Source organism: Grammomys surdaster, unplaced genomic scaffold (assembly GCF_004785775.1).
Source record: "Grammomys surdaster isolate TR1022 unplaced genomic scaffold, NIH_TR_1.0 197, whole genome shotgun sequence".
Taxonomy (NCBI): domain Eukaryota; kingdom Metazoa; phylum Chordata; class Mammalia; order Rodentia; family Muridae; genus Grammomys; species Grammomys surdaster.
Genome location: NW_021604642.1, coordinates 1210802 through 1234449, shown reverse-complemented (window position 1 = coordinate 1234449; position 23648 = coordinate 1210802). Strand labels below are relative to the sequence as shown.

At 36.7% G+C, this 23648-nt stretch overlaps 1 protein-coding gene across 6 annotated transcripts in view; it reads left to right on the top strand.

The window, feature by feature from the left end:
* Eda (ectodysplasin A) overlaps positions 1-23648 on the top strand; it is a 346282-nt gene that overhangs the window by 232155 nt on the left and 90479 nt on the right. The gene's annotated exons all lie outside the window — the stretch shown is intronic.

The following is a 23648-nucleotide window of genomic DNA, read 5'->3' as shown; positions in this document are numbered from 1 at the left end:
AGACAAGAGCCTAGCATGGCTGTTCTCTGAGAGGCTCTACCCAGCAGCTGACTGAGACAGATGCAGAGACCCACAGCCAAATACTAGACTGTGGTTGGGTCCTGTATGGAACAGTTAGGTGAAGGATTGAAGGCACTGAAGGGTATGGTTACACCACAGGAAGACCAACATGGTCAACTAATCATGACCCCTGGAAGCATCTAGAGACTGAGCCACCAACCAAAGAGCATATACAGGCTGGTCCAAGGCCTCTTGTATTGTATATAGGTAGCAGACAGGTAGTTCAGTCTTTATGCAGGTCCCACAACAACTGGAGCAGGGGCTGTCCCTAAAGCTGTTGCCCTATCTGTGGAACCCTTTCCCCAAAATGGGCTGCCTTGTCTGACTTCAGTGGGAAAGGATGCATCTAATCTTGCAATGACTTGATCCACTAGGGTGGGGGGCTACTATTGGGGAGGAAAAGGGGAGAGGGGATGGGAAGAACTCTGCAAGGGGGAATCAGAAGGGGGACAGTATTGGGGATGTAAATAGATACTACTACTACTACTGGTACTACTACTACTACTAGTACTAGTAATACTACTAGATACTACTACTACTAGTACTAGTAAAGATCTGAAACTCTGAAACTAGTAAGAGAAAAAAGTGGGGAAAACGTTTCCAATTATAGACAAGGACTTTAGTTACTCAAGAAATAATGCCAGCAGTTAACAAAGGGGGCTTCATGAAATCAAAAAGCAAGTAAAACAGTAAATTGAGTGAAGAGGTGCTCTATGCAATGGAATAAATCTTTGCTAGCTCTTAACCTATCAAAGTACCAATATCTAGAGTATACAGATAATGAAAAAGCAAAGCTGATAAATGAAATGTCCCAGTCAACAGGTGAGGTAATGAAATAAGCCAGTAGTTCTCAAAACATCAAATACAGATGGCCAGTACATTGATCAAAAAATGTTCGGCCTCATCAGCCATCAGAGAAATGCAAGTTCAAACTACACTGAAGCCAGTTCATGCTGCTCATATACTCACAAATTTGAGTTTTTCTGATGGTTGATGAGTTTTTTTAAAATGAGGACACAAAGTTGGGGGTATGGAATGTGGGTGGATCTGAAAGGTGATGAATATGATCAAAATGTATGAAATTCCCAAAGAATTAATATTTTCTGAGATTATAATATAATCATAACATTTTCTCCCTTAAATAGTCTTTTTAAAAACTACATTGGTGAGTTAGAGAGATGGGTCAGTCATTAAAAAAAAAACTACAGTCCATTTTAATGTATATCTTATGGGCTGCAGTGTAGTATTATGCTCTCAATAAATGCCTATTAGACTGAGGGGGAAAAACTACATTGAGACTCTATCTCAGCCTAGTGGAAAATGGCAACTATCTTGATCAGTGTTCTATTGTTGTGAAGAGAAGCCATGATCATGACAAGTCTTATAAAAGAAAGTATTTAATTGGAGCTTAGTGACAGTTTCAGAGGTTTAATCCACTGCCATGTCAGGGAGCATGGTAGCATGCAGGCAAAAATGTAGCTGAGGGTTTTATATCTGGATCCTTAGGCAGCAGGAGGAGAGAGACACTGAGACTGACCTGAACTTTTGAAACCCCAAAGCCCACACTCAGTGACACACTTTACCAAAAAAGCCATACCTCCTAATCCCTTTCAAGTGGTGCCACTCCCTGATGACTAAGCATTCATATGAGCCTATGGGGTGCCATGTTTATTCAAACCTCTACAACCACTATTAAGGAAACAAGTGTTAATAGAAGTTAGACAAAAGAGAACCTTTATACACTATTGGTAGGAATATAAACTAGTCCAACTACTATGTGAATCAGTATGGTAGTCTTAAAAAAACTAAAAAATATGTCTACCATATAACATAAATATACCATGGCTGAGCTTTTACCCAAAGGACTCTTAAGTCAACAAATCACAGAGATCCTTGTATATTAATTAACTGAAATCCTATTCACCATAGCTGAGCTATTGAAACAACCTAGGCATCCATTAGCAGAAAAATAAAGAAAGAAAACATGGTATATATGAGTGTGTGTGTGTTGGGGTGTGTGTGTGTGTGTGTGTGTGTGTGTGTGTGTGTGTGTGAAAGTGCACTTGTGCACCTTAAAAGAACAATCCCTATCAAAATTCTAACACCATTCTTCACAGAAAAACTATATATACAAAGTAAATTAATATTGTAAATAAAGAAGAATGAAATTTTGTAGGGAAAATGGATGTAAGTAGAGATAATCATATTGTGCAAAATAAGCCAGTGTCAGAAATATAAATATTATGTTTTCTCTTTTTTGTGGTTCCTAGATTTTATGTAGATACATAAAATCATATATATACAAGGAGAAGAAAAAATGTCTAGGGGGACAAAGAACTAATGGGAACAGAGACATGGGATGGTGGGATTATAGAGGAAATATGTTCAACAAACTATATATACTTATATTAAAAGGTCCTTATGTTTAAAAAGTACCATGCATAATAAGTATAATAATAAAAACCATGAAATGTTTCAATAAAAAAATTCCGAGACTCCTGTGCAAGCATGAAATATATTTCAAGGTTTTCTTTATTTATTTTGCAATGTCTATAATTTATAAACTTCTATATAGTATAGGTGTTTAGTTAGTGTTATCTGGCTTTACACTGTCTCATAGCTGTAAGAACATTAAAAGGGGACAAATAAGTATTAGCAAAAATATACATTAATGAAAATTTAAGATGCTAAATGATTGTAAGGATGAATTAGCACCAAAATGACTTAATTCCCAATATCAAGAGTAAACTAATTCATCCTTTCTGCTAAAGGAAGCTGGATTCATATTGAAAATGAAAGGCAATTTGAACAGTCTGCAAAGATATCATTATTCTGCCTGGGAAATATGAGACCCTGCATCTCTCCCTCAACCCCCCAAAGAAAGAAAAATAAATGACTATTTCTGAGATAACTTCCCTTTCTGAAAAGTGACAGTTCTTTAAGAAATGCATTTACCTACTTCCTACAAAGGTAACAGCCAAGTGAGTTAATATCCTTTCAGCTTTGTCAAAACCATTTCTAAACCCCATGTTAGTTTGTAAAGGCAGTCAAATCTGGTAGCAAAATACTGATTTGAAAAGAAAATTTCCAGAAGAATTAAACATAAGGTTCTTTTGGAAGCAACTGGCTAGATTAAATCTAAATACATGTATTTTTAACATTTACTGGAAACATTTGTGGCTGCTTAACAGTGGGGACTATAATAGATTTTGTAGTGTGACAGGAGCTGAAACTTGATAAATGGACATTGATAAAAGCCCACAACTAGTCAATAATTAACCATTTGGAGCTCTAAACATGGGGCAGAAAAGGCACTGTTGATTTATTATATTTTTGTTCCTTCTACAAAAAGCCCATTGGGTATATTTACAAACATATAGACACCAAACATACCTAGGATCACACCTGGGCTATACAGCTTCTCCAAACTCATTAACTGAAAAGATATAGATTAATTGGAGAGAGTTCAGAGAAGAGTAACAGAAATGATTAAGGGGCAAGAGGGATTGATTTATGAGCAAAGATGAAAAGCATTTTGTCTATACAATTTAACTAAGTGATGACTAAGGGAGAAGGGGGTGGGGACACAACTGTCTGAAGGATGTAAACACCACGGAGCAAAGAGAATAATTTACTATGCAACATGAGAATATAAATAGGGCTAATAAGCTATAATTACTCAAAGGAATAACAGAATAAGTATTTCAGGGAAGCTTAGAGCCATGAGACTGCCAACTTGTTTCACAAGAAGACACCAACAGACATTTCTAGTCTTATCCAAATTAACAAGTATTTCGTGTGAAATAATCATTTGATGTCACTTAGTTGCCTCTTCTTCAGCCGCATCAATGACCTTGCCTTTTCTGTCACTATGATACAGTTCCAGTCTAGCTTACCACACAGTTCTACATAAGCTTGCTTAGCCTTGGTGGTTCTTTGAACGTTTTATTCCAGTAGTAGCCATGTAAGAATTTCTCCTTTTGGATATACTGTGAAGTTAGCTGTAAAGCATCAGAACAAGGGCTCAATCCTGGAGGAGGGGAAATCTTGGATTCAATTTAGGATTGTAAACAAGCCAGAATTCAGAGTGTTTATGTTTGGGTCTCTAGTAATTTTTCAAAATGTAGCTCATGTTGAGAAAAGTTCAATTTTAGCATTATTGGAAAAAGGGGACACTAAAAATAAATCTTTTTGTAAGCTTCATGATTTGTGTAAACTTTGGAATGTGGTTCTTCAAAAAACAAGTTAGTCTGTGGGTTACTGCAGGCTAAGTTATTTGGCTAATTCCTATTGTGCTCTCATGACGTTCCAAAAGCATTGCATTTAACTGCGCCAGATAAGATTTTGCATGTCACTGCAGTGAACGCAGCTTCTTTTGTATGCATACTTTTCTTCTTTTCTTTTGTGTTGGGAAGCTTCACAGCATGATTCAATTCTGGAAATCATTTTAGGGGTTGAATTAATGTTTTTCCTTCATCATTGTGTTGACATGTTCTTCTGGTTTTGCCTTACATTTTATACTTCCTTGTCATCATTTTTGGGGTAAACAATGTCTTAATGCAACGCTTTATTTGTCCTATTAAAGTGTGTTTTAACTTTTACTCTGAGACTCAGACGTGCTAAGCAATTGTTGTAGTACTGAGTTATTGCTTCGGTCCCAAATATTTGAAATTCAACTTTTTGTTTGTTTTAGATAAGTTTTAGATTTCCAGAAAAGCAGTGAAAAAGACACCCTGTCCCTGGTGTCATTTATTTCTATAATGCACATGTCACACCAAATTAATATTAACAGAAGTATCAACTGATACATTCTTATGAACTAAAGTTCATGACTGAGTCACATTCTCTTAGGTTTGATCTAATATCCCTTTTATTTTTCAGGTTTCCATCCAGGACATCATAGTGTACTTAATTAGTCATCATGTTTCCTTAATTTCTTCTCAAATGCAGTCATTAAACAGACTTTCCTTGTATTCAAAAACCTTAACAATTTTGTAGAATGTTGTAGGTATTTTGTAAAATATCAGTCAATTGGATTCATCTGATGTTTGTTTCATGATTAAGTTTTGGAAGGAATTAAGACCATAAAGCTAAAATATATAGTATCAAAAGTACATGATTTATGTTCAGAGTTAACCTTGGTCACAAGGTAATATATTTCTTTAGATTTCTCAACTCTAAGCTTATTATTTTCTCCCTTTTAATACTTTATTTTTTTGTAGGGAAGTTGTGATGTCCAGTCTCCACTTAAGAAACAAAGATTTGTGCTCCATCTCCTTGATAGTGGAAATGGTTGACGTTTCTGATCATATATATACACAAACACACACACACATATATATATATACATATATACACACATATACATATATAAGTATTTACATATAATATTAATATATTTGGTTTATACTTTGTATTATAATCCAATACTACTTTGTTCAACTCAAGCTTTGGACACTGAAAAGTTGCCACTTTGTACTCTCCTTCCTGTGAATTTATTGAATACTTCCTAATTTTATGGCATTTCGACTTACTCCAAGACAAGCATATATATAATTTCCTTTTCTAGTCAGTTGAATAATCAACTCAATCCTCAAAGATTTCCTACTTCCTTTCATTGGATACTGGTATAAGAAAAGACGATCTTGGTGTTAGATATAATTACTTCTGGCTGATAGAAGAAAGTATATATGTGTGATAACTTATATACATGTAATCATACTTATAAACATTTCTATTTCTAGAATTCTGTGTTGGTTACTTTCATTATTTTTATGACAAAGCAACCAATGAAAATAATTTAAGGAAGGTTTTGTTTGACTCAGTGTTTCAGAGGTATCAGTCTCTCATGGTATGAAGTAGGCAGGCAGCACAGCAGATTAGTTCATACCATGACAGACCCCAAGAAGCAGAGAAAGGAGGATTCTGCTCTTCACTCACTATCCTCTTTTCTTTCTTTTATTTTTTCTGTTCCTCAAGCATATAAGATGATCTTGGCAATGCTAACGGTGGGTCTTTCACTTAATCCTCTCTAACCTCACAGACACACATAGAAATCACTAGTCTACTAAGTGATTTTAAATCTAGAGAAGTTGACAATGAACTTAACCATCATATCATCTAAAGCTTTATTAAACTAAAATTTCGTCCATACCAATATCTGCAATGTTAATCTACTATCATATGATTCATTCTACCCTTCTGTTTGCTTGTAATCTCCTGTTGCCTGCCATCCACGGACTATCAACTTGGCCATCTTATTCCAACATATAAATAAATAAATAAATAAATAAATAAATAAATAAATAAATAAATAAGTTTCTGTGGGAATGTTACTATATTAGTATATGTGGTTATCTAGAGGTTTTTTTTACCATTATAAATAATACTTATTCCCAAAGTTCCCAAATTAAACTTCATTACTCAAACCCTTTTTCAACAATTTCTCAGGATGAGTTACATAAGGCTATTTTCAGAAAAGTATATAATGTACATTGAACATATTTTTCCTATACCTCCCTATTGGCTCTTTTATTCCCCTAATTAGTTTTATACTTTCGTGTTATGTGTGTGTATGTACAAACATAATATATAAATTATATATTGTATGTGTATATATTATATATAATAGTATATATGCTTTTATGTGTGTATATAAATTCTATAACCCACAAACTAGAGAAAACATGTAATATTTTTCTGAAACTGGCTTAAATTACTTAAGCACTGTTTTTACCATACATTTCAGTGAAGCTGTTTCAAACACACATAATAAGATTCTCTTATCAAATTCTGCATCCCACCCTCAAATCGATCCCATGATGACTTTTCAATTTTTTTTCATTCTGTAAGGTTCACTCTGCTATAATGTTCTGTGTGGTTTGAAAAATGTCATGTATCTAGTATATGGCAAGCGCTATTTAGAATCTATTTATCATCTGTATAGGCCATCCCTTTCTAAAATGCCATGTAAATAGAATGATAAAGTATATAGAGTTTTTAAACATTTTAATTTAGTGTGTGTGTGTGTGTGTGTGTGTGTGTGTGTGTGTGTCCATGAGGCACATTCCAAGACATGCATATGGTAGTCAGAGGACAACTTGTAGAAGTCTATTTTCTCTCCACTACATGAGGCCTAGGAATGGAACTATGGTCATGAGACGTAGTGTCAGGCACCTTTGCCTACTAAGCTATCTCTCTGGTCCCAATAGTATATGAAATTTTCAAGTGGCTTTCTTATTTTTCAGTAAGGTTTTCAGGTTAATCCATGTTTTGTGTGACCTCATAACACACTCTCTTTTTTCTTAAAATAGCATTCTATTATATGGTTATACACTATATTTTATTCATATATTCATCCATTTAAATTATGCCTTGGTTGCTTTTACTTTGGATAGGTATTGATAAATCTACCTAGGCATTTGTATTCATATGTTTATATGAGTATAAATATTGAAGTTGTTGGATAAATGCCATTGGTAGATTAGTACATTTAGTGTATTCTTCCAAAATGGTTCTGTTAATTAGCTTTATCATTGCTGTTACCAAAATACAAGGCACAACTTTAGAGAGGAAGTATTTATTTTGGCTCTTGGTTTCAGAGATATCAGTCTATTGTAGCAATGAAGGCATAACAGAACAGTTAATATCAGTTATGCCAGGAGGCAGAAAAGAGGGTGAAAGGCAGTAGTACTCAGCTGGTTTTCTCCTTTTTCCCATTTTATTTCATGTAAACCCTCAGTCTGTGGGATAATGCCACCCACATTCACAATGGGTCTTTTTTTATATGTCATTTAATTCTTCCTTGCAACACACAAGCATAGTGAGGTATACCTCGTCAATCTAATGAATTCTTCATCCAGTCAGGTTGACAATGAAGATTTACTACTACAAATGATTTCTCATCATTTCATTCTCACTAGCAGGGAGTGAGAGTACCTCCTGCTCTGCACGCTTGCCAACAATTGGAATTGTTTGAAAAGTTTGAACCTTTTTAGTGGTACCTTATTGTCTTTATATTTCACTAATGACAAGCTAGACTTTCTTTTTGAGTAGTAGAAACGTAAAAGCTTCTCTCTTTCCTTCTAGCCTCCTCCCCCACTCTGTGTGTGTGTGTGTGTGTGTGTGTGTGTGTGTGTGTATACGTGTGTGTACACGTGTACTGTGCAGTACAAACACATGTAGTCCAGAGATCAACGTTAGGGGTTTCCTTTAATTACTCCTAACATTATGATTTTTTGAGACAGGGTCTTTCACTAAACCTAGATCTCACTAATTCAGTAGCAAAGTCAGGAATCTGCCAGACTCTGTCCCCTCTAAATCCCCAGTACTAGGATTACAGACACATCACATCTGGTATTAATTTGGGTGCTCCTATCACAGCTCAGGTCCTCATGGTTGAAAGGCGGGTGCTTTACTAACTGAGCTATCTCTCTAGCTTCTCCAAATTCAAAGTTTTAAGCAATACTTCTAGTTTTACCACTTCTTCCTTTGTGGAAATTGAAGGACCAACCAACTGTTTATAAAGTGTTAGAGTTCATTTATCTAGGAAAGGGGGTGCTTAACATTCAGGCTGCTACGTTTTATTAATGTGTAGATTTTGTGCTTCTGTATTAATTAGCTACAAGTTAGGCAAAAGAAACATCTACTAAGTCACTGGTGGCAGAGAATCAATCCTATGTGGTGAATATGAAGAAAGTGGAAGGAGTTTTATTAGTAAGCAAGATGCCCATCACACCCTACACACATTCACATCTCCCATTCTCCATCCTTATCATGGGAATGTGGAAACAGTAGTGAAGACGACTACAATGTACTCAGGATATATGACAGCACGATTTCTTCAGTAACTTTAATTCCTTTTTAAAGTTATTTAATGCCTGACTCTCAAACACACACACTTGTACTAAGGATGAAAGCAGGGCCTCTCATGCATGCTACATAAGCAATATACCACTGATCTCTACCCACAGCTCAGAATCAAATTTTGTTCAATGTTTTTCCGTGCTAAGGATTTAACCCAGGGCCTTGTGCATATCAGCCAGACATTCTCTCACTGAACTACATCTTAAATTCTATTACATTTAGTACTCACTTAGCTTGTCTTTTGTGAAATGTATTTAGAGCGTCTATGTTTTGGGTAGCTCTTCCAAGCTGCAAACATCTATTTTCCCTCTTCAATCTATATTACATCTTTTCAGTTTCATGTAAAGTTAAAAACTGATTAAAGGAATTTCATTTTTAATTGCTAATAGAGAACAGTATAGCTAACACTGATTAGACTTCTATGAGCACCAGGCACTTTCATACATATTCTCATTACAACTCTATGAAGTAATTGTTACTCCATCTTATAGATAACAAATTTCAGAGGAAAATGATATGCTCTAAATGAGACATTTGTACATGCAATTCCTTCTGCCTGGAATAGCACTTCCATTCCATTTCTAATAGTAAAGTATCAAACCTACAATAATCACTTCAGATATCATCTGTTTCCCTAGACGATAGTCTCAGCCCTATCCATGCCAGTTCATCCGAAATCTGATACTTGCCCTTGTCAAGAGTCACCATACACAGAATCATGCCTTCTACAAATAGGGATGTTTTAACTTTTTTCCTTTCTATTTGTAGCCCTTCTATTTCCTTCTGTTGTCTCATTGCTCTAGCTAACACTATTTTGAGGAGGGATAGTGAAAGGGAACATCTTTGTGTTGTTTCTCATCTTGGTGGGAGTGCTTCAAGTTCTTCATTTAACATAATAGTGACTATTCCTTTATCATATATAGGCTTTAATATGATATGATACCCCGTTCCTAGTTTTTCCAGGCTTTTTTTTTTGTATCATGAGGGGGTGCTGCATTTTGTCAAAGGTCTTTTTTGCATCAATTGAAATAATCATATGATTTCTGTGTGTGTCTATTTATGTAATGAATTGCATTTATTGACATATATAGGTTGAACCATCTCTGAATGAAGCTAACTTGTCTTCTCAGATTTTGTTTGCAAGTATTTTATTGAGAATTTTTGCAATTTTCCCATGTTCACTGGGAAAATCTGGTAGCACTGGTGTTAGTTCTTCTGTGATGGGCTTATAGAGTTCTTCATTTAACCCTTCTGGCTCTGAGGAGTTGGGAGATAGTTGCTTGTGATATGGACATTGATTAATCCAGAAAACACACTACTGGTCCAAGTGGAGAGAGAAACAGACTTCTGGGAGAGGGAAAGTAAGTTTTCTTTAAGGGTGTGAACCTGGTAGGTGTAGATGCTGCTTTCATTTCCTCAGATGAAGGGATGAGATGAGAGATGTACCAGGCTGTGCATTGTAGGCTGAGCCCAGAGCATTTCCTTCTCTGTTCTAACTATCCCTAGGCCTAGGCCTGGAAGTTTCTAGTCTCTGTACAATCTAATCTTCCAAACTGACTGATTAAATCCTATTGTGGGTTGTCCTGCTCTTGTTTGTATTTTGATGTTAATTTTGTTTCCTCAAGAGGGAAACAACCAACTAGGAGTAGATAGATCACATACTCAGGTGATTTCATGTGAGCCTTCTTCCAGTTCTAACTGGTCAAATAAAGGCTAGAGCCTGTGATTGAGCAGTGGAAGGGAAAGGTAGGGCTGGAGGTTTGAGAGAGGGGAGGAAGGACAGTGGATGAAGATGGAGCAGAACCACATGGCCTGGAGAAGCTGTAAGTAGCAAGGAACCTCACTGCTGGGAATAGATTAGTGTAGTGGTACATCTGTCTGGCTTCTCTAGGCTTCTGACTGAATTGCATTGCCTGGCCTCATACTAACTTTGGCAAAATGTTCTTATCTTCTGCCTCCTTCTCATTCTCTGCCTCCTTCTGTCTTCACCGGTGTCTAGTTTGTTCTCTCTGTAACCTGTGTCTGTAAAACTATCCTAGTAAGACTGCCACACATACACACACACACACACACACACACACACACACACACACAGACACACCATACCACCACCTCCTTTTTTCTCTCTCACTGTTCTTAAGTAGCCTTTCTTCCCCTGCTGTTCTCATATGAGTTGGGTGCAGCTTATCTCTGACTCATTCTGTCAAATCTTTCTCTTAATTAAACGTCACTTTTAAACACATCTTCATCCTTCTACAAACTAATCTTACCTTCATTGTTAGGGACTAAAAGTGTATACTAAAGGCATGTCTTTATTCTTTGGATATGATCCCTTGCCAGAACAACCATGTTGCTGGATTAAAATTTGTTTACAGGTAGCTCTATTAAGCTCCATGGATGGTTTTCCACCTGTGAGTATATGAGCAGCACAAATTGAACTTGGTAGGTTATTACAAAATTTAAAAAGAGAACATGAATTAGGAGGGTGAAGAGTTGGAGATGAGTATAACCAAAATATATTGTATACATGAATGAGATTCTCAAAAAGTTAATAAAATACTATATTTTTAAAAAGAATCATCATGCAGATACCTGTATTCCTATTGAATTTAACAGTCCCCTTTGTAGAACATAGTAGTTTGTCACTCAATACTTTTACCACACAAGTCAGAAGCTTATAGAAGTGCACTTCTTTGTTATTGTGGGTGAAGGGATGAATGGATTTAGAGCCACTTGAACAAACTTACTCAAATAAATGCTGAATCTCTGAGGAGGAACAGAAGTGAAAGAGTATTATAACTGTAAGTGGAGTACATATAGACACTAAGAAAGTTATTCTACCATGAAAGGAGTTGTTTTCCTATGTATATTTTTGTAAACAGAATTAGTTTTTATCTTGCACATTATAAAAATAAATTTTGGTGAAGTCTTTTGGCAGGTGGAGATTGGAGGTAACTTTACATGAGGAGTGCTTTTTGGGGTGCAGGTTGCCATCAGAAAGAAGGACCACACATTAAAGCAAATGTGAATTACATATTAAAGTAGTTGACAAACACTATAGTAGGACCGCATAGAACATTTTAAGAAATATACCACAAAAAATTAGTTTTTCATACTTTGGTTACTATGATCTTTACTGTATTGAACATTGCTAGCAATATGATATCTTTTAAAGTTTAGTTTAATTCAATGGTATTAACTTAATGCTTACACACTAACTTAGTAGGATAACAAGAAATAAAGATGAACATAAATAATACAATTCCTTCTTTCTTACAAAATAGTTAACATCTAGTTCAGTTTTCATCATGTAAAACCTACATAGGAAAACATTGTGTGTGTAAGTACATGCGCACATGTGCACGCGCACGCACATGCACACACATACACAGAAGGGGGTGCAAATTTTATAAAAGCTATTTGTTTACATATCTGGGATGTTTTGCAACTTAAAATGATTTCACAAGAGGTCCTAGGAAGGTACAATTAGTGACATGTGTATATTTATGTGAATGTATTTAAGGTACATTTTCATAGTGTGATGACATTATAAGTAAAAGGCATAATAGCTGCTCCAGGATAGACAGCCATGTCTAGCAAATACCAATCCCACTTTAACTATGTTTCTGAATTTGAAGGATATGGAAATCTTGTCATTCAACAAAACTTTCTAGCCAGGGGTGGTGGCAAATGCCTTTTAACCCCAACACTGGAGAGGAGTAACATAGAGCCAGCCTAGTCTACATAATGAGTTCTAACCCAGCCAGGGCCACAGAATTTCTCTTGTATGATAATGGTATTTGTTAACTATAATCTCACCTCTTGACAAGGAATGATACAAGACATTTTCAAGGCAGCACTTTCCATGCAACTATGTATGATCAGAGGTAAGGTCTTTGATTACTATTTCAACCATTAGTGTAAGTCAGACTGAAAACTGGGTCTCAGCCAAGGATTTCAGTACTAACATGATTATTTATTGCTTAGAACTTGGCTCTGCATAGTCCAAATTCAATGACAATTCAAGACCCCAGGAAGATACTGTACAGCTGACTAGATTTGCTAAAGAAATTTGAAAACTCATTTAATGCTATTTAAAATTCTTGCTACTTTTTGGCAGTGCTAGGTAGAACTTGGCTCATCATGGAGCTGGGGTAATCAAAGAGTGAGCAAATGATAATTTAGATCCTTAGGCAAACTTACAAGCTTTGAAGCTACAGTATTTCTAATTGCCTGCTTAATGGCTGATTGACGTGATTCTGAGGTTAGACAATTACCTCAAAATACTACTCTTAGTTGTTGATTGTTTACCAGTCACCTTCCACTCCTCCACATAGAACTCTAATTCACAGACTGACAGTGATCTGCCAGGGTTCAGGTTGTATCTTGCTGCGGTGCGGCTTTTACTTGGGATTAAATGAAGGTATTTCGTATTTACTTGAATGTATATTATATGTCATATATGCACACACATACATATATATTCTTCTAAAGTAGAAGATATTCTAAGATTCAAAGACTGTCCTTCCCTCTTCTGCCATGGGAGAAGCAAGAATAAAGGAAACATTGGGAAGTGTGGAGAAACTTAAAAGGCACTGCTGTGAATTGTGGCCACTTTTATGGAGTTCCCTTCTCTCTCAGACCTGCTCAGAAATCTCTGCTTAATTCCTAAAAGTCAGCTCAGAAGTCATCCTTCCCAACTTCTCTACAGTTAAAGGAAGAACTCTCTCTTCTGTGGCTCCACTGACTTCCTTCAGTGACCTTACCATCTAGCCATGGAGTATTTAGTCTTGCCTCCTCACTAAATTGTAAGCCTTGGAAGAACATCTACAATTCTTTACATGTGCATTGCTGTGCACAGTATTTGATTAAAACAAGTACTCAGTGAATTGTTGAGAAATGGATGGATGGATAAGTGGATAAGTGATAAGACAAACAAACAGGAAAAGTAAATTCATTCATCATTGTCCACATACTTCAACAAAAGTCTGAACTCTCTTCCTAATGTTCTATTTCAGACATCTGCATATAGGAAAAGTTATTCACTATGTTGTTTTCAACTTATATATCAGCTATGACCTAATTTTAATATGGAAAAAATCAATGTAATCTACTTCATTAAAAATTTCAAGAATAAAAGTCATATGATCATATAAGTGCTAGATTTTTGAGGAACCTCCACACTGATTTCTATAGTAGATGAACCAGTTTGCACTCCCACCAGCAGTAAAGAAGTATTCCTCTTTCCCCACATCCGCACCAGTGTTTGTTATCATTTGCTTTGGTTTTTATCTTAGCCATTCTGACAGGGCTAAGATGAATTTTCAAAGTAGTTTTAATTTGCCTCTCTGCAGTGACTAAGGATGTGGAACATGTTAAAAAATATTTCTCAGTTACTGCATTTCTAATTTTCAAAATTCTCCATTTCCATGTCACAAGTTATAATTATGTTTCTTCATTTTCTTTATGCTTATGTGTTTATTTTTTAGTTCTTCCCATATTCTAGACAGTAACCCTCTGCCAGATGTATACCTGGTAAAGATATTTTTCCCATTCTGTGGGCTGTTTATTCATTCAAATGATGTTGTCCTTTGCTATACATAAGCTTTTCCATTTCATGAGGTCCCATTTTTCAATGGTTAGTAGCCTGTGCCACCAGTATCTTGTTCAGAAAGTTCTTTCCTGGGTCTATAAGTTGAAACATATTCCCTACTTTAACCTCTAACAGGTTCAGGATATCGGGTCTTATGTTGAGGTCTTTGATTCATTTGTAGTTAAGCTTTGTACAGTTATGAGATAAAGATCTAGTTTCATTCTTTTACCTGTAGCTATCCAGTTTGACCAGCAGTGCATAGTTAATATTCTTTCCTTTTTTAGTGTGTATTTTGGCCACTTTGCCAAAAATCAGTTGGCTGTAAGAACATAGGCTTATATTGGGTTCCTCAAGTCTGTTCTCTTGATCAGTGTGTTTGTTTTGCTATAAGTACCATACTGTTTTGATTACTGTAGCTCTATAATATAACTTGAAATCAGGGATGGTCCCACCCTCCAGCAATGCTTTTATTGTTAAAGGTCATATTGGCTATCTTGGCCTTTTCTGTTTCTATATGAATTTTGAGATTGCCTTTTCAATTTATGTGAATATTTCACTAGAATTTTGATGGGTGCTATATCAAATATGTACATTGCTTTTGTTACAATAGACATTTTCATGATATTAATAATATCAATCCATGAGCATGGGCGATCTTTCAATCTTATGTTGTTTTTCAAATTTGTAAGTGTCTTAAAGTTTTCATTGTTTATATTTATTCCCAGATAATTTTTGAGGCCATTGTGAATGGAATTGTTACCCTGACTTCTTTCTTAGTATGTTCATTATTGGTATATTGGCAGGGTATTTCAGCTGTCCCACTCCTGGACATATTCCCAAATGACTCTATCGTACTACAGAGTTACTTAATCTTAACTCCATATTCATTGCTACTCCATTCACAACAGTCAGGAAATGAAAATAGCATAGTTGTCCATCAACTGAAGAATGGACAATGAAAATATGATACATATACATAATGGTTGGATTTTTTTTGTCAACTTAACACAAACCAGGATCATTTGGGGAGGCTAACCTTCAATTAAGAAAATGCCTCCATCAGAATGGTTTGTGGGCATGGCCGTGGAGCATGTTCTTGATTAATGATTGATGTGGGTGGAGGACCTGACACATTGTGGGCAGTGACACCTCTGGATAGGCTGTCAGGGGTTGTATAAGAAAGCAGGCTGGGCAAACCATGAGGAACAAGCCAGTAAACACACTTCCTCCATGGTCCATGGTCTCTGCTTCAGTTTATCCTTCCAGCTTCCTGCTTTGAGTTCCTGCCCTGGCTTCCCTTCGTGATAGACTTATGTTTTAAAGTAAAATAAACCCTCTCCTTCTAACGTTGCTTTTGGCCACGATGTTTATCACAGCAACAAAAACTAAACTAAGAGTTATTCAGCTATAAGGAAAATGAAGTTATAAAATTTTCAGGTAAATGGATGGAGCTGAAAAATTACTATTCTAAGTGAGATAGATAAACCAGACAAACCATATAGCATGTTCTCTCATATATGGATACTAACTTTGAGGTGTGCATCCAAATTGAAGTACCCATAGAAGTCAGAAAACTAGGAAGGAGCCAAGGGGGGAAATTTCAATGGAAGAGAGATAAAACACAGGTAGAATGAAAGTCTAAATTGCAGATCTCCATAGAGCCCTTTCCCTAGGATCTCAGGAAACCCCACAGATGGGGGGAGGAGAGATTGTAGAGGTAAGAAGTACTGGAGGACAGCAGAAGAACATGACCCACTGAATCAACTAAGCAGGGCTCATATGGGCTCACAGAGACTGAAGTGGCAAGCATGGTGCCTGTATGGGTCTGCACCAAGCCCAATGTATATATGTTACAGTTGTGTAGCTTGGTCTTTTTGTGGGACTCCTAACAGTGGGAACAGGTGTGTCTCAGACTCCTTTGCCTACTCTTCGGACTCTTTTCCTCCAGCCTTAATATGTGGGGTTTTGCCTTGTCTTATTGTATCTTGTTTTTGTCCTGTTTGAGGCCTGCTCTTTTCTGAAAGGAAATGGAGGGAAAGTGAATCTGGGAGACAGGGGAATTAGAGAGGATCTTGGAGGAGTGGAGGAAGGATAAACTATGATCGACATATATTGTTTTCAGTAACAAAAAAAAAGTATTCCTGGAAAAAAGAGAGAAATAATGGGACAGGAAATATTTAATGGGGAGGAGAATAGGAGATCAGGGTAAAGAAGGGAGTATGGGAAGGGATTGCTAACGCTACAGGCTTTTGAAAATACTATATGGAAGCCTACTACTCTAGAAGCTTACTGAAATATATATGCATACATATACAAAAAGAGTTAGAATGGAGTTACCCTATAACATGTGAACAACCTCTCTCAGATACCATAGGCTATATCAAATACAAAGCCCAGTGGCAGGTATGGGTTACCTCTTTTTGTGTTGTTGACATCTCTGACCCCATTAACTGGGTGAAAACCCATGGCTGGCTAGATCATAGGTCCTAAGGGAGAAGCTAATGCTGTTACTCTGCTAAATGAACTTAGTATTAAACTGCTTCCTAAATTCTCATCTTCATGCCCAGAGATTAGTGCCCTTTCAACCCTTATTGGAGAAGCGTCTTTTAAGCTGATGGAGGTTAATACAGAGACTAACAACTGATCACTTTACAGAGACTAGGAGATTTCAGGGTGCTCAATTCTAATTGGACATCTGTCTTACACCACTACTCCAAAGCTCAAAAATTATTGTGGAAGAAAGGAATAGAAGTATAAGAACAGTCAGAAGTTTAGACTGCCTACAGCGAAACAATATTGTTGAACATGCCAACATCATTACACACAAGAATTAATAGGGAGTGGCTGGGACTATATGCTTCAGACCTATATAGGATCAAGCCACCCAAAAGTCCAGCATGAATGGGAGAGGGAGGTCATGAAGTCCCACCCCTACCTGAGGAGGTATTGACAATTGGTATCTTCTAGGAGAGGGAGAGAATTTTCTTCAGGGATGTGTCCCCTGAGAATAGTCCCCTGAGAACACATGCCCCAGTAGACTGATCTATATCCATGTATATACAGGTAACGTTAAATAGACTCTGAGAGGGACATGAAGTTGGGAGGGAAATGTGCTATGAGGAATAGCAGAGGAATTGGAGAGGAGTGAATGGGAATGAATTTGATCAAAACATTATATGCATGTATGAAATTGTCAAAAATATATATGTATTCATGCACAATGACTTGTAATTTCAGCTCTTGAGAGCATGGAGACAGGACCCTAGAATGCTTGCTGGACAGCCAGTCTAATTAGAACTGTGAACTTGCCGGGCAATGGTGGCGCATGCCTTTAATCCCAGCACTTGGGAGGCAGAGGCAGGCGGATTTCTGAGTTCGAGGCCAGCCTGGTCTACAGAGTGAGTTTCAGGACAGCCAGAGCTACACAGAGAAACCCTGTCTCGAAAACAAAACAAAACAAAAAACCCCAAAAACAAAAACAGAACTGTGAACTCCACATCTGCTAGATAACCTGTCTGAAATATACAAGGTGGAGAGGCCCCATTTCCTCCCCTCCAATTCCTCCTGTCTCCATATTGCATCAACCAAAAGGAATACACACAGACACACACACCTCCTCATCACTATTTTATTTTAACTGTGTTGATAGTTTTACACATTTGCCAAAAATTGCCAAGTTTTACACTAAGGTATTTCTGGGTTTTATAAGTATAAAAGAATATAAAATAACCTCTATGGATGGAAATAAAGCAGGTCATAACTGTATCCATAATTTGTGTTAAGTTTAAATGGTTTAAGAGAGAGGGCATAGGCTTTAAGGCAGATGACAGGGGGGTTATGTAAAGATAGCTCCTTGTCAACACTCTTTCAGGTGAAATTTCTCAGGCTGGTTTGAATTTAGATTTCTGTTTTAAGGTTCCTGGTTGATTTTGAAATATCCATCTTTATATCTTATGAAGTAGCTAAGTAGCGAATGCATGTGGTTTCAGAAAGTATGAGCTATGTACAAATAAGCTTATAATATATGGAATTCACTGTTCCAATCTTAATCCTCTGACATTACTACCTTTCGGTGTATAAATTATTGCTGCTTGGTTGTTCTGGCTATTGTTCCCATATATTCCGCTATTTCTGATTTCTGTATCTTAGACATCAATATCTTCTTGATATGACAAATGAGGCTTTATATCACTGATCCTCCATGGTGTCTCAATGTAGTTACTATGTTCTTAAATTCATTTATTTGTTTGAGGACCATTCATAGAGCTTTCTTGTTCCTTAAACTATGGACAGCATCTCTTAACTCTCTAAGAGGAGGCCATTGAATTCCCTTGTTCTCTGTCTCTAACCCTTCAGTCTACCAACTTCTTTTGTTTGTACTTTTATTTTTACACTGCCAAGGAGGATAATATTTATGTTTTGTTCCATAGTACTTATTAACTACCTCTGTAATTAAAATATCCTATGTTTTAGTATTTTGGTTAGTGCTGTAACTTAAAAATCAAACACTGTTTATAATAGTGTTAGCTATTAAAATAGTTGGAAGTTTTTAAAATAAATTTTAACTAAAATTTTTCTCTCCATCAATCTTTAAAATAGAAATTTTACTTGTGTGATTTTTTTCAGTTCTCTGATTCTGTTTTTTATTGTATTGTCTATGATGCCCATACATTTCTCTAATTTCTTCATGATGAATGTAGTTAGGAGCCCCTGTTCCTGTATCTTGTGGATGCTACTGTAGTTATCATTAATTGTCAAATTAACATAGCCCCATGTCATCTAAGAAAAGAGGCTTGATTGAGGCATTTCCTAGATCAAATTAACCGGTGGACATGTCCGTGGGACTTGTCCTAATGATTAATTGATACAGGAGGGCCCAGCATTCTTTGGATTCCACTATTCCTAGGCAGGTGGTACTGGGCTGTATAACAAAGCTAGCTAAGCATGGGCCTGAGAAGTAGCCAGCAAGCAGCAACCTCCTCAGTTCTGCTATAATTTCTTGGCTGTAATTTCCTAGTCAGAAGTAATGTTGTGTGGGATAACAGTTCTACCTTCAAGTTCCTTCCTTGTATTCCTGCCCTGACATCCCTCAGTGGTAGACTGTGATCTACTTTCCTCTCCAAGTTGCTTTTGATCAAGGTGTTTTGATCAACAGACAGGAAATGATTACAGGTACCTTTCTTTTTAGAGCCCTGTTTGCTTCAGTTGGGCTTTTGTGTTCCTCAGGCCTGCCATGCAGCCCTCAGCCTTGGCCTTACTTTCATTAGTCTCTGGTTTTAGGTCCACTGTTTCTAGAAGTTAATACATGTGTCAATCTTAGTTTACTCTCACGTTTGTTAGAATATATCCTCAAGTAACTTAGTAGGGATAGAGTGTAAAATCTGATGTTTGAGAATTTGTAAAATAAAAATGTCTTTTGCTGTCAGACTCAATTTAGAGTTAAGAGACAGATTGCATTTTCAAAATAATTTCTCTTCAGATCTCTGAAGGTGTTTCTCTATTGCTTTCTCTTAAAAATAGTTTTTCTGGTAAGAGGATCAATTTATTCAAAATTTTGTCCATTTAACTGTTAATGGTTTTCCTTTCTGAAAGTTCTTAGGGACTTTATCTTTTGATTTTCTGAACTGTTTTTTTTTTGAGGGGGGTGGGTTTTTTTGGTTTTTTTTTTTTTTGGTTTTTTTCGAAACAGGGTTTCTCTGTATAGCCCTGGCTGTCCTGGAACTCACTCTGTAGACCAGGCTGGCCTCAAACTCAGAAATCCACCTGCCTCTGCCTCCCAAGTGCTGGGATTAAAGGCGTGCGCCACCACTGCCCAGCTTCTGAACTGTTAAAATATATCTATTGTTGAAGGAAGTGTCTAGCATACTCCATATGAAGGCTGCAAGACAATAAGTCACACCCATCTGCATAGTCATTATGCTTGGGGACTTACAAAGTTCATATGTAAGTCTTTGCTCTGGAGCAGTAGTGTTCATACAATGTACCTCAATTCTTTCACAGTTTATTTAATCTCTTTAGAAAAAGCTTTCTGAGTTAGAGGAAGAACACTTGGAACTAAATGCCTGATGACTACAGATTGTATACATGAGGGAAAGGTGATTGTTCTGTATGGAGATGTTTGGTGAATTACTCGGGTCCTCACAAGCACACACTTTTTTATGAATCTCTGACTCAAAATCCAGGCCTAAGTGCTCCATGATGCACTGTATTCCCAGCACCTCCCCATCTTTTCATTTGTCCTTTCCAAATTTTAAACTACTCCATTGTCTTTTGGGGCAGACCCATATCTTCCCAAGCTCTAAACTCCCTCTTCTACTTTCTCCTTATTAGTCCATCTTTATTACCCAGAATTCCACCCACTTTCTGTCTTTCAGAGACCTATTGAAATCTCTTTTCTTCTGATATCCTGTATTGCTTCTTTATTTGTTTAATATCATTTTAATGGAGTCTTGGGGGGCAATGGCGCTAACATGGCTTAGTTAGTCAGCTACCTTGTCTATATCCCTGTTAATGTTAACTTTTATTAATTTTCTGATGATTCTTTTGGAAATATTTGCAATTAAGGACAATTAGGTATGAGCTGGACAAATCTACACTATTTACCCATCAGTAGAAACTAGAGGATTCATTACAGTAGACGCTCTATGAGAGAGATGAGTAGTCAGTGATGGAATCTGATTCTCCATTGCTCTGTGGGAAGATGGCTTTCTCCCAAAAACTAACATGCAAAAACATAGGATATACATAAAATTAACTCTACTGAAACTGCTGTTTTGCTATATTTTATTTGATTATATTTCATCCTAATTTCTTTTGAGTGGGTAGCTCTGTTGTGATACTATGGAAAAAACTTAGGAGACAATATTTAGCAAGAGGCTTTCAATGTGCAGTGGTATGGTCACAAATCAAAGGCAGGAATTTTCCTCTGAGAAAATTTTTCCATAGACACAGTCTAGAAATGGATTCTAATCAGCAGCCATGTTGAATTTTGTTTCTTCTTGTCTGTTATACAGCTACTGTAACAATTTTAGCCTGCCATTATGTCTCATAACCAATTATTTGGCATTTACCACCAGGAGGCCTGGCCCCTCTTGGACAGAGGAGCAACAAAACTGCCAAGTTAACTTGAGAACTGAACTGCAACTTCGGACTTCTCTAATCTCACAGTGAAATGGTCTTTCTTTCTACCCTTGCAACTTTCTTGCCAATCCTTTTATGCCCCTAGTGGATCTAGTTTTACAGTATTTAAAAAGATGAATTTGAGCCCAGGTCTTCTACAATTTTTTTCTAATCTTTTGGCTTGTTTCAGACAATTATGGGCTGAATCTCTCCTAATCGTATCACTAGTGATTAACCCGCCTGTCCTTAAGATATTTGTATCTTGGACTCCATCCTATCTTCCCTGATCTTCTCATTGAAGATATCAACTGGTCTCTGCAATCTCTCTCCCTCCGTCCTTTCCTTCCCCCTACACCCTCTTTCCTGCCCTATCTTCTCCCCTCCTCTTCCCTCCCCTCCCTCTTTCCTTCTCCCTCTCCTTTTCCTTCCCCTTCTCTTTTCCCCCTCCCTCTCCACCATCATGATCCTCATACCCTAACCCTTCAAGTACTTGGAATGAAGGTCTGCACCACCATGGCTCTTGGCATTTCTTTTCTATATTCTCATTTTTAGAGAGCCAGTTTTGGATTAAAACTAGTTTACAATTTATTTTAGCATCAACTTACACAGACTGTGATTTATGTCTCCCTAAAATCCTCTCCACTGCTTAATTTTCCTAGGATATCTGAAACATTTGTTTCTGTCTCAGAGTGGGTAGTGATCTGTTTCTTTCGTTTATTTTACCTAGTCCTCACTGGTAAGTTCTTAGGTTACCACTTTTTAGTCACTGCCTACCTCATTTTTATCCTTCTTCCATACTTGATTTTTAATATCATGGCCAAATATATTTTAATTTACAGAGTTTACAGGGCTTGGGTCTCTATAAAGAACAAAATAGATTTTGTAGAATGCTGCTGACAGAGAAATTTTGAACAAGGGGAAAAGTTCTAGTTTAAAATAGATTATGCAAGCAATCTCAATATGGTCACCTTCGTCCTCTGACCTATTAGTCCAGCTTCCTGAAGGTAAACTATAACAAAATGATACAATTTTCAGTCTTTAATTCACAATCAAGAGGATGCACTTGAACTTGTTTTCTTAACCTACAGTGCAGCTGGTTTATAATCTGGTCCTACTCACAAATAATAATCTTTAGTGATTTTCAAGTATTACAAATGGAGGTGCTTCTTTGTCCTTCAATATACCAAAGTGCTTTGATCTTAGATGAAGAATTACAAATTAAATTACCAGACAATTCCTACGGGAAGGAAGTGATATCCAGTATATTTCATTGTCCTTCTTCTTAATTAAATATATCACTTCTAAATCTTCAGTTAAAAGTCCTTTCTGTATGACTAACATACATACAAACTGCTTTTTGATTTGTGCTTGCAGATGCTATTTGTACAGTCTGTCACTGCCTGTATTTCTGTGTTCAACTTGTGGTCACCTAAAAGCTTTTCTCCAAAAAAGTTTCCAAATTCCATATTGTATTCCTAGCTGGTCTCTGCTGCTATTTTTCCCAGCAGCCCACAGCTATGCTGTGTTATTTGAAGCTATGCTTTAGTGCATCCTTTACAATATGTCTTATGTTCTGCCTGCTTGTGGTTATGCTATAAAGCTTGCCATACCAAAGATGCTTGGGTATCCTTCTGTCATTGTGTCTCCACATATGTCACCAATGAACATAGCTTTAATGCTGATAGGCCAGCTGACTTCCAAAATCCAAGTAGTGGTGGTCCTCTCTTGCCATTTCACATTAACCATGATTCTGACTCTAACAAAATAGATCAATGAGATAAATATGACATCTGTGCTGGTTATGAATTTCAAAGTCACATAAAAGCTGGACACGCTTGTATTGTCCATTGATACAAATCAGTTCAAGAAGCTTGTCTTTTTTCACCTCTGTCTTGGATATCAGAAATAGAAATGAACATAGGATATGGAAAGCTGAAGGGGTGTATTTCTCCCTCTTTCATTAGAAGTCATGTTTTTATAATAGCTCACCTTTCCCCCTTGATAGGCATCA